Source organism: Manacus candei, unplaced genomic scaffold (assembly GCF_025592945.1).
Source record: "Manacus candei isolate 608988 ecotype Guabito, Panama unplaced genomic scaffold, ASM2559294v1 h1tg000015l, whole genome shotgun sequence".
NCBI lineage: Eukaryota > Metazoa > Chordata > Aves > Passeriformes > Pipridae > Manacus > Manacus candei.
Genome location: NW_026138063.1, coordinates 21,800,760 through 21,808,544, shown reverse-complemented (window position 1 = coordinate 21,808,544; position 7,785 = coordinate 21,800,760). Strand labels below are relative to the sequence as shown.

The 7,785-nt window shown below is 50.7% G+C and overlaps 1 long non-coding RNA gene across 1 annotated transcript; it reads left to right on the top strand.

The window, feature by feature from the left end:
- Positions 1–545: 545 nt before the first annotated feature.
- On the top strand, positions 546–4,873 carry LOC127468548 (uncharacterized). The gene is made up of 4 exons (XR_007903594.1): positions 546–604; positions 805–992; positions 4,526–4,620; positions 4,746–4,873. It is a non-coding gene; the product is annotated as an uncharacterized LOC127468548 (long non-coding RNA).
- The last annotated feature ends 2,912 nt before the right edge of the window (positions 4,874–7,785 follow it).

Here is a 7,785-nt window from a genome sequence, read left to right as displayed (position 1 = left end):
TGTTGTTGTTGTTTGTTTTTTTTTTTGTTTGCTTAGCAGAAGACTCCATTCAAAGCAGTGTAAAATACTCTTTAAATATTAATGCTTTTCCCCACTGCCCCCATCTCTTGTTTTGCCTGTGCTGCTGGACAGCTGGAGGATATTCCCACCAAATGATTAGCAGGTCCAGGATGGTGCATAAAACACTCAGCAGTGCCCCTTTACCAGGCAAGCAACTTGACATTTATTGCCAGTGCTGAAAGCATCTACAAACAGAGATTTAGCATCAGCCTCCAGGCTTAAGATACAGCTGTTATATTTTCCTTTCTCCCTTTATCTTTTTTTTCCCCCTCTCCTTTGCACTAATGTAATGCTTATTTAGGAACTGCAGCCATCTGTGGCTGCTGTGGATGGCACTGTTAAAGTTGCTATTGCTTTCTTTCCCCTGGTTTGATGAGCCTCCCAGTGCACAGAGAATTTCCCAGGACAGCAGAGACTTTCTTTGATTGCTTTATTTGTATAATTTTATTTTTTTTATATAACCCCTGAAAGAGATGGTTCACAGTGCTGGGAAAAGGTGGTCAGCTGGAGAGCCAAGGATCCTGCCTTGTGCTGGGTTAACAAGGTGAGTTTATGAAGAAAAGCCATAAAAAAACTGGGTGGAATTAGAAGGGATCACGAATAAAAAGGGAGGGAAGGAGGAAGGGCTGGGACTGGAGCTCTTCCTGTTCCTCCCACCAGCTCGTGGTTGATGGTGAGATGGATCACGTGGGAATTGGGGCAGTTGCAGCAATCCAGGGAATTTTTTTAGTGTTTTTTTTCCAGTGAAATGATCCTGTGCCCCTGGATGGACAGGGAGCTGTCCCAAGCTGGAAATCACAGCACAACAAGGACAAGGTGTGGCACTGCCAGCAGGAACTCAGATATTTCTGTTGGAGAGGCAGAAGTTGATTCCTTCTTGTTTTGTCACCAAGTTGCTTTCAAATGGCTCGTGTTCACCCTGGTGAGGAAAGGTAAATTTGAACAATAGCTGCAAAAAAGAAGAAAAATATCTCTCTTTTGGCCAAACCTTGTAAAGAGAGCTGCTCTGGATGGACTCCCCAGTCCTACAACTTATTCACCTTTTAATCCCCCCTCTCTTTGATTTTGATAGGTGTTTTCTCTGCCACCTGCTCCTTTAAACTCTCCTTCATGGGAACCATAACTCCTCTTTGCTCCTCTACCCCGTGGATTGCCCTCTGGATGGGAAAGTAAATAATAAATTTATCTGAAAATACTTTTCCATCCTATGGAGAATCAGAGGGCCCAGGAATTAGGTGATGGAGGTGCTGCTTTATGGTCTAGAGGGGCTGAGGTGGGTTGTGTTTGACCATAAACCCTTTGGCTGCACCTCTTTTGGTAGCCAGGACTGTTCCATGTTCCTCCTCCAAAGTATCACTCAGAATCCCAGAATGTGCTGAGCTGGAAAAGGACCCACGTGAATCATCCAGTCCAACCCTCAGCCCTGCACAGAAACATCCCCCAGAGTCACCCCCTGTGCCCCAGAGCATCAGCCAAACCCTCCTGGAGCTCTGGCAGCCTTGGGGCTGTGCCCACTGCCCTGAGGAGCCTGGGCAGTGCCCAACCACCCTCTGGGGGAAGAACCTTTGCCTGAGATCCAACCTGACCCTGCTCTGACACAGCTCCAGCCATTCCCTGGGTGCTGTCCCTGGTCCCCCCAGAGCAGAGCTCAGTCCCTGCCCCTCCTCTGCCCCTGCCCAGGCAGCTGGAACTGCAGTGAGGTCTCCCCTCAGTCTCCTCTGCTCCAGCTGAACACATCAAGTGCCCTGTGGCTGCAGGCTCTTTGAATTGGCTTTGCCATCTCCCAGGATGGGATGAGGTGTTGTTCTGAGTGGTGATAACTTGTCTGTTCAAGGCCATGGCAGGGAATGCTGCAGGCAGGAGATGGTGGAGCTGCTCAAGTTCCAGATGTCAGGAAAGTCACTTTAGCTCCCCAGGAGGTCTGAAGGTCCCTGTGCCTCAAGTCACAGACACACAGGACACTCCTGAGCTGCTACCAAGACTGATACCTCTCCATCCTTCAAATCCAGGCAGGCAGGAGCACATGATCCTGCCTTGCCTGCTCGGAACCAGTCCCTGGGATGTGCCAGCATCCTGTGGAGCCACGGGCACGATGGGCTCCCTGAGCTGGCAGTGAGGATTAGTACCTGCAGTGCTGAAGGCACCCCCTCCCCACTAACTCCTGAGGGCCTGGCAATGTGGCTTTGCAGCTGTCAGCATGATGAATGGATGTTATGTTTTATTTGCTGCTTTATCACATACTAATTATGTATATGATAATTCTGAGCATCACCGTTTCTTTTGGCTCACTTGTTTTTCACTCTCTAGAGCCAGAACAGGGGGGTATTTCTATCTCCTTCACTCCCATTCTTGAAATTCTGCTTTAATTGCTTCTCTTTGGCTCTTGCTTAAGGTTTCCTGCTCCGAAGGGGTCAGTGTATTGATCCTGCACTTTGATAAGGTCAGCAGAGATCAGCTGTGACATTTCCAAGCCATTTGCTCCTCCCCTAATGGGCTTAGTCATCAAAGAGTTTTACAGGGGACAGGGCAGGGGAGAGATTGAATTTAAACTCTTACATATGTTTATTTAGGCAGTCCTGGAAGGTTCTAAATAGAGGTATCACTTGACAGGCCAAAGCATGTGATGTCCAGGTTATGAACTCCGTGTGTGGTACCGACCATTGTAACCAAACCTCGTGGAAGCTCCGTGTGACCCACGGCACTGGGGACTGGGGGAGGTGGCACTGACTGAGCCCAAAGGGCACAGAAAAAGTGACCCCCCCACTCCTGGCACATCCACAAACCCTGGCTGTGCCTCCAGCAACAGCCAATCTCTGGCAATTGAGAGGAAGGTGAGGAGATTAAAAGAAAAGAAACAGCGAGCAACATCTGTCCGGCCAAATGAGCTTGGAGGAGGAGAACAAATAAATGAGTTCCTTCCCCATGTCTGCAGCAACCAGCTGAGCTCTGGGGGAGTGAGACTGGATGAGAGCAAGTGGCTTAATGAGGAGTCCAAGGTTGAGCAGCAGATTACACAGAATTTCCTGTTCTTGTCGTGGTTTAGGGGACAAGTGAGGGAGCAGGGGCACGGTGGGGGGGGGGGGGGGGGGGGCGGTGTGTGCCCTGCACCACCCAGATCCACTCCCCTGAGCCTGGATCCTGTCTCCCAGGAGCTGGATTAAAGCCTGGCTGTCCTAAAGTTGTCTCCTGCTGGGCCAGTGGTGTCAAAGGAGGAGGATCCACACCCTTGAGAGCTCCTCCAGTGTTCACTTGCCCTCCCTGCTGGGAAGTTGCACTGTATTTTGGGACTTATCTGACCTGAACTTCCAGGCATTGAATCTCTTCGTGTCACTGTCAAAACCCTGGGAAGTCCCCTGTAACCCAGGATGTTTCCATGTTGGAGGTGTCTAGACATCTTGGGATCTCTGAAGCAACTCTTTGACAAACTGAACGAGCTGAGCTGAGTTAGGAGTTTTTCCAGCCCCCAGTTGAGTATATGGAATCCTTTGGAATGCTCCCTGGAGTGTCCCCTCCCTGTGTGGACACGCCAGATCTCCTGGAAAAGCTCTGCAAATGCAGAGCTGTGGTGAGCTCTGCACAAGGGCTCTCTGAGCCTCCCTGTAAAATGTTGGAGGGGGTTGGGTTTCTTCACATGAAGTCATGTAAATGTGGGTAAAAGAAGGAGGAAAATGGAAGGTAAGAGAGGGAGCAAATGCAAAGGGTCAGGGAAAACCCAGTTCCTGTCCCTGCTTGGATGAATGTTCACTTACTGCAGCATCTTTAGTCCTGTTGCAGTGGTGCTTTCTGAGGTAATCTCTCACATGGTAAGTAGCTGTAATTTGCATTCCTGCTTCCCAGAGGTGTTATCTTGCATTTGGTTGCATCAGGCTTCATTTTTGCACAGTGCTGTGCCCAGGCAGTGCAGATCAGGGTGAGCAGCTCGTGGTCAGGGGACCACGTGTGGCTGAGCAAAACACCCCTTGTGTTGTGTCATCCTTTCCAACCACGTAGGAATGTTTATCCTCCCGAATCCATGCTTGGCCACATGGATCAGGGGGCCCTCGATTGGGGTAGACCCTGTTGACACCTGATAGGATGGGGTGAGAAAAATGTATTTAGTGGCTCTATAAGGGCCATGAATCCTGCCCCTGGTATCTGATCTCGTTTAACCTCCGGTGCAACCCGCCCTGTTCTCATCCTTACTTACTGTGTGACCTCCCTTTCTGCTGTCTATAAATGTTCCCAGCTAAGAGAATCACTCCAGCAAATGGTGGATAAAATGCTGAATGATGTGGCCAGAGAGCAGAGCATTGGAATTGATCTAAACTGCCTGGATGTCCCTGCTCATCCTGGAGCAAAAGCTTTTTGTGGATGTTTTCAGGCTAAGTGAGGCCATAAAGTTTTCAGGGTATCCCAGGCAGTGGCAGAGTGATTCAATCAGGCTCTCTTATCAGATTCTCACTTATCTTTCCTTTCCCTTCTCCAGCAGGGTAGGAAATGCCTTCTCTGAAAGGCTGGACTGGCACTACTGGGGTGGAGAGCTGCAGCCTTTAGCAGAGTAAGCAGATACCAGACTATGAGGTAACTTAAGAATTCAGCTGGTTAATGAAGCATGTGGCCTCCAGATCCTTCCCAGCTCCAGCCCTGCACACCCTCATGCCTTGGGGCTCACCCCAGCATGGGAAATATGTGTTTTATGCACACAGGATTCTTCTCCATGGAGGATTTCCAAGGCACCAGCCTCTGAAATGCTCCTGGCTGCTGCTCTTCTTGGAGAGGAGTCAGTCCCTTGTCACCAGGGAGACATCTGCCAACCTGAGCCCACAGAGGGAGGCTGAGGGTAAGTCACTTCTTAAAAAGTCACCTTAACTGCCTTTTTGTCACTTGGGTCTGAGTTACCTGGAGGAACAGAATAGCCTTGGCTAAGCTGGCTGTGGTCCCAGCCCTCGCCCTGCAAATCCTGAGTAACCCAGCCAAGGCAGAGCACAATCAAGCAGAAGGTCCCCTGCAGTCTGGGATGTCACTGGACCATGCAGAGGGATTAGCTTTTGTGCCATACTCAGGTTAACGCTTTGCAAACGCTATTTCCAGGCAAGAACTGATAGTTCCAAACAGGTTTAAATAAGTTTAAAGACTGGGGATGCATTCCTTAGGCTTTGGAGTGGATGGAGCAGGACAGTGGGGTCCTCAGAAGTGGATTTGAGATATGCAGCTGCCTTGTTGCTGTTCCTGTGTGGGGTACTGTGTGAGTGGGGGCAGTCACAGGGCTGTGCTGGCACCCTGGCTCCTCTTGAGGACCTTCCCATGTACTCCTGGATGCTGTGGGAGGGCATGAGCTGCTCTGGAGGTGGAGCTGGAGCGAGCAAAGCGCAGGAGGGGGATTGGGAAGCTTTGGGAAGCTGGGTGGCCAAATGTGTGGTGTCGGTGGGGCCGCTGACATCTCCCTGCCAAAGGCAGCTGTGGGCAGGCAGCTGAGATTTCCCTCTTTTCCCTTCCTTTCCTTTCCTTTCCCTGCACTGCTCCTGTTAAGCTCTCTTCACTGCACTCACCCTGATGGTCCCTCCCTCGGTTTATGTCCTTCAAACTCTTCCCTTTAAACACTTAGTCATCACTTAGCTAAACTACTATATACAAATATAGCTCTTTTGATCTTCCTACGTAAATCAATACCTCCTGCCCTTTCATCTTTGTAGGGGCTTTCTCTGAGCTCTCTCCAATTTACCACCTGTCTTTAAAAGTGAGTTGTCTTTTCAGCCTGATTCCCCACAATTTTCAGATTTCCTGAAGCCCCAGCACCTGCAGGAAATCGTGGTGGCTCCTTGCCACCTCCATTTCCCTTCGAGTGGTACCAAGTGTTACGTGCAGAGCATCTCTTGTCTCCTTGGGCTGCTGTGGCTCTTCACAAGCCTTGTCAGCCTGTTCTGGAAGTGAACAGCGATGCAGCCCAAGCTCCTGTTCCCAGGGAAGGTCTTACAGGACACTGAAAACCAAGGCACAAGCCAGGCTGTGCCATTTTGGGGTGAAGGGTGCTTGTCCCACTTGGGTTATAGAAAGGAATTCCTGCAGTAATTGGTGGCTGTGGAGACGGACCCAACATTGTCTGTAACAATTCAGCAAATGCCCAGAGGAGCTGTGGCTGCCCCAGCCCTGGAATGTCCAAGGCCAGGTTGGACAGGGCTTGGAGCAACCTGGGCTAGTGGAAGGTGTCCCTGCCCCTGGCACGGGGTGGGGGGAGGCTTTAAAATCCCTCCCAACCCAAACTATTTTGGGATTCTGTGAAATATGTGACATGAGTACAAGGACCAAGATGAGTGAAGAGAAATGAGCTGCAGGGAGCAGCTGTTTGTCCCTTCAGGGTGGGTAACTGGGCATCCCCTCCTGAGCCACAGAAGATAACTGGGCATCCCACCCTGAGCCACGGAGAGTAACTGGGCATCCCACCCTATGCCCCAGGGGATAACTGGGCATCCCACCCTAAGCCCCAGGGGATAACTGGACATCCCACCCTGAGCCACAGGGAGTAACTGGCATCCCACCCTGAGCCACAGGGGATAACTGGGCATCCCACCCTGAGCCACAGAGGGTAACTTGGCATTCCACCCTGAGCCACAGGGGATAACTGGGCATCCCTTCCTGAGCCACAGAGGGTAACTGGCATCCCCCCCCCCCCCCCCCGAGTGAGGCACTGGGGCACCCTCAGCCATGGCTGGTGGGGTCAAATCTCAGGCTCAGCAGGGAGCCAGGCCTGGGACACGTGGGGTGGGATGCACTTGTCAGGGATGGATGGATGGGCTCCTGTCACTGCTTGGCTGGAGCCGTGGGAGCAGCAGGAGTGTCCTGTTGATGTACAGTGGGAGGTGATCCCGTGCCTGGATTTAGTGCGGGTGTCACACACTGAGCCCGGCTCACACTTCATCCCAAGTGTTTAGTCCCTTGCTTATGTTACATTTGGTAAATAAAACTGTCAGTGAAACGCTCTTGAGCATGTGACCGTGGCTTTAGGGCAAGAATTAAGGCTCTCTGTAGGGCTGGAAGAGACCATTGCACAATTTCTCCAGTTACCCTGGACCATTCCACCCCTGGACTGGGAACACTGGGAAAGTCATTAAAGCTATTACAGTAAAAAGTCTTTCCCCCCCCACACCCTCCTTTTAAATGAAAGGTTTATAATAGCAATAAACCCTTGATTTTAACATCTCCTTATGGGTCAAATCAAAGCTGGTCAGAGAATGAGACAGGGAATCTCACCACTCTGCTCATCCCCTCTGGATAAATGAAGTAGTGCTGCCATGGGCCATATAGCTTAATTAGTCCCTATTCACTGCTGTTCCTTAAAAACCTCTTTTGCAAAGCCTGGGCAGCCTGTCCATGTCATATTTCCTGCGTTCTCAGAGGTGTTAATGAATTCATTAATCACTTAATGGCAAGGAGGGTCTTTAGGGACCGGCGTCGCAATTTACTGCTCCCAGGAGGAAAACTCTCTGTCGCTGATCTAAAGTTTCAGCTCCACTAATTTGTGCCAGCAGAGCTGCTGAGCTCCTTCCTGCAGTCCTTGGAGTCCACACGGACCTCCAGCATCGTGGAAGAGCACGGAGTGACGGGGGTGGGAATTTGCTGGGTGAGATCTTGTGCTGAATGATGAAGGTTTCAGAGGCTGAACAGGGCAAAGGAAACCTCTCCACACCCTCGTTCTTGTGTTCCTTTTTTTATTTTCTCCCCACTGGGACAAGCTTCCTGAAAAACCAC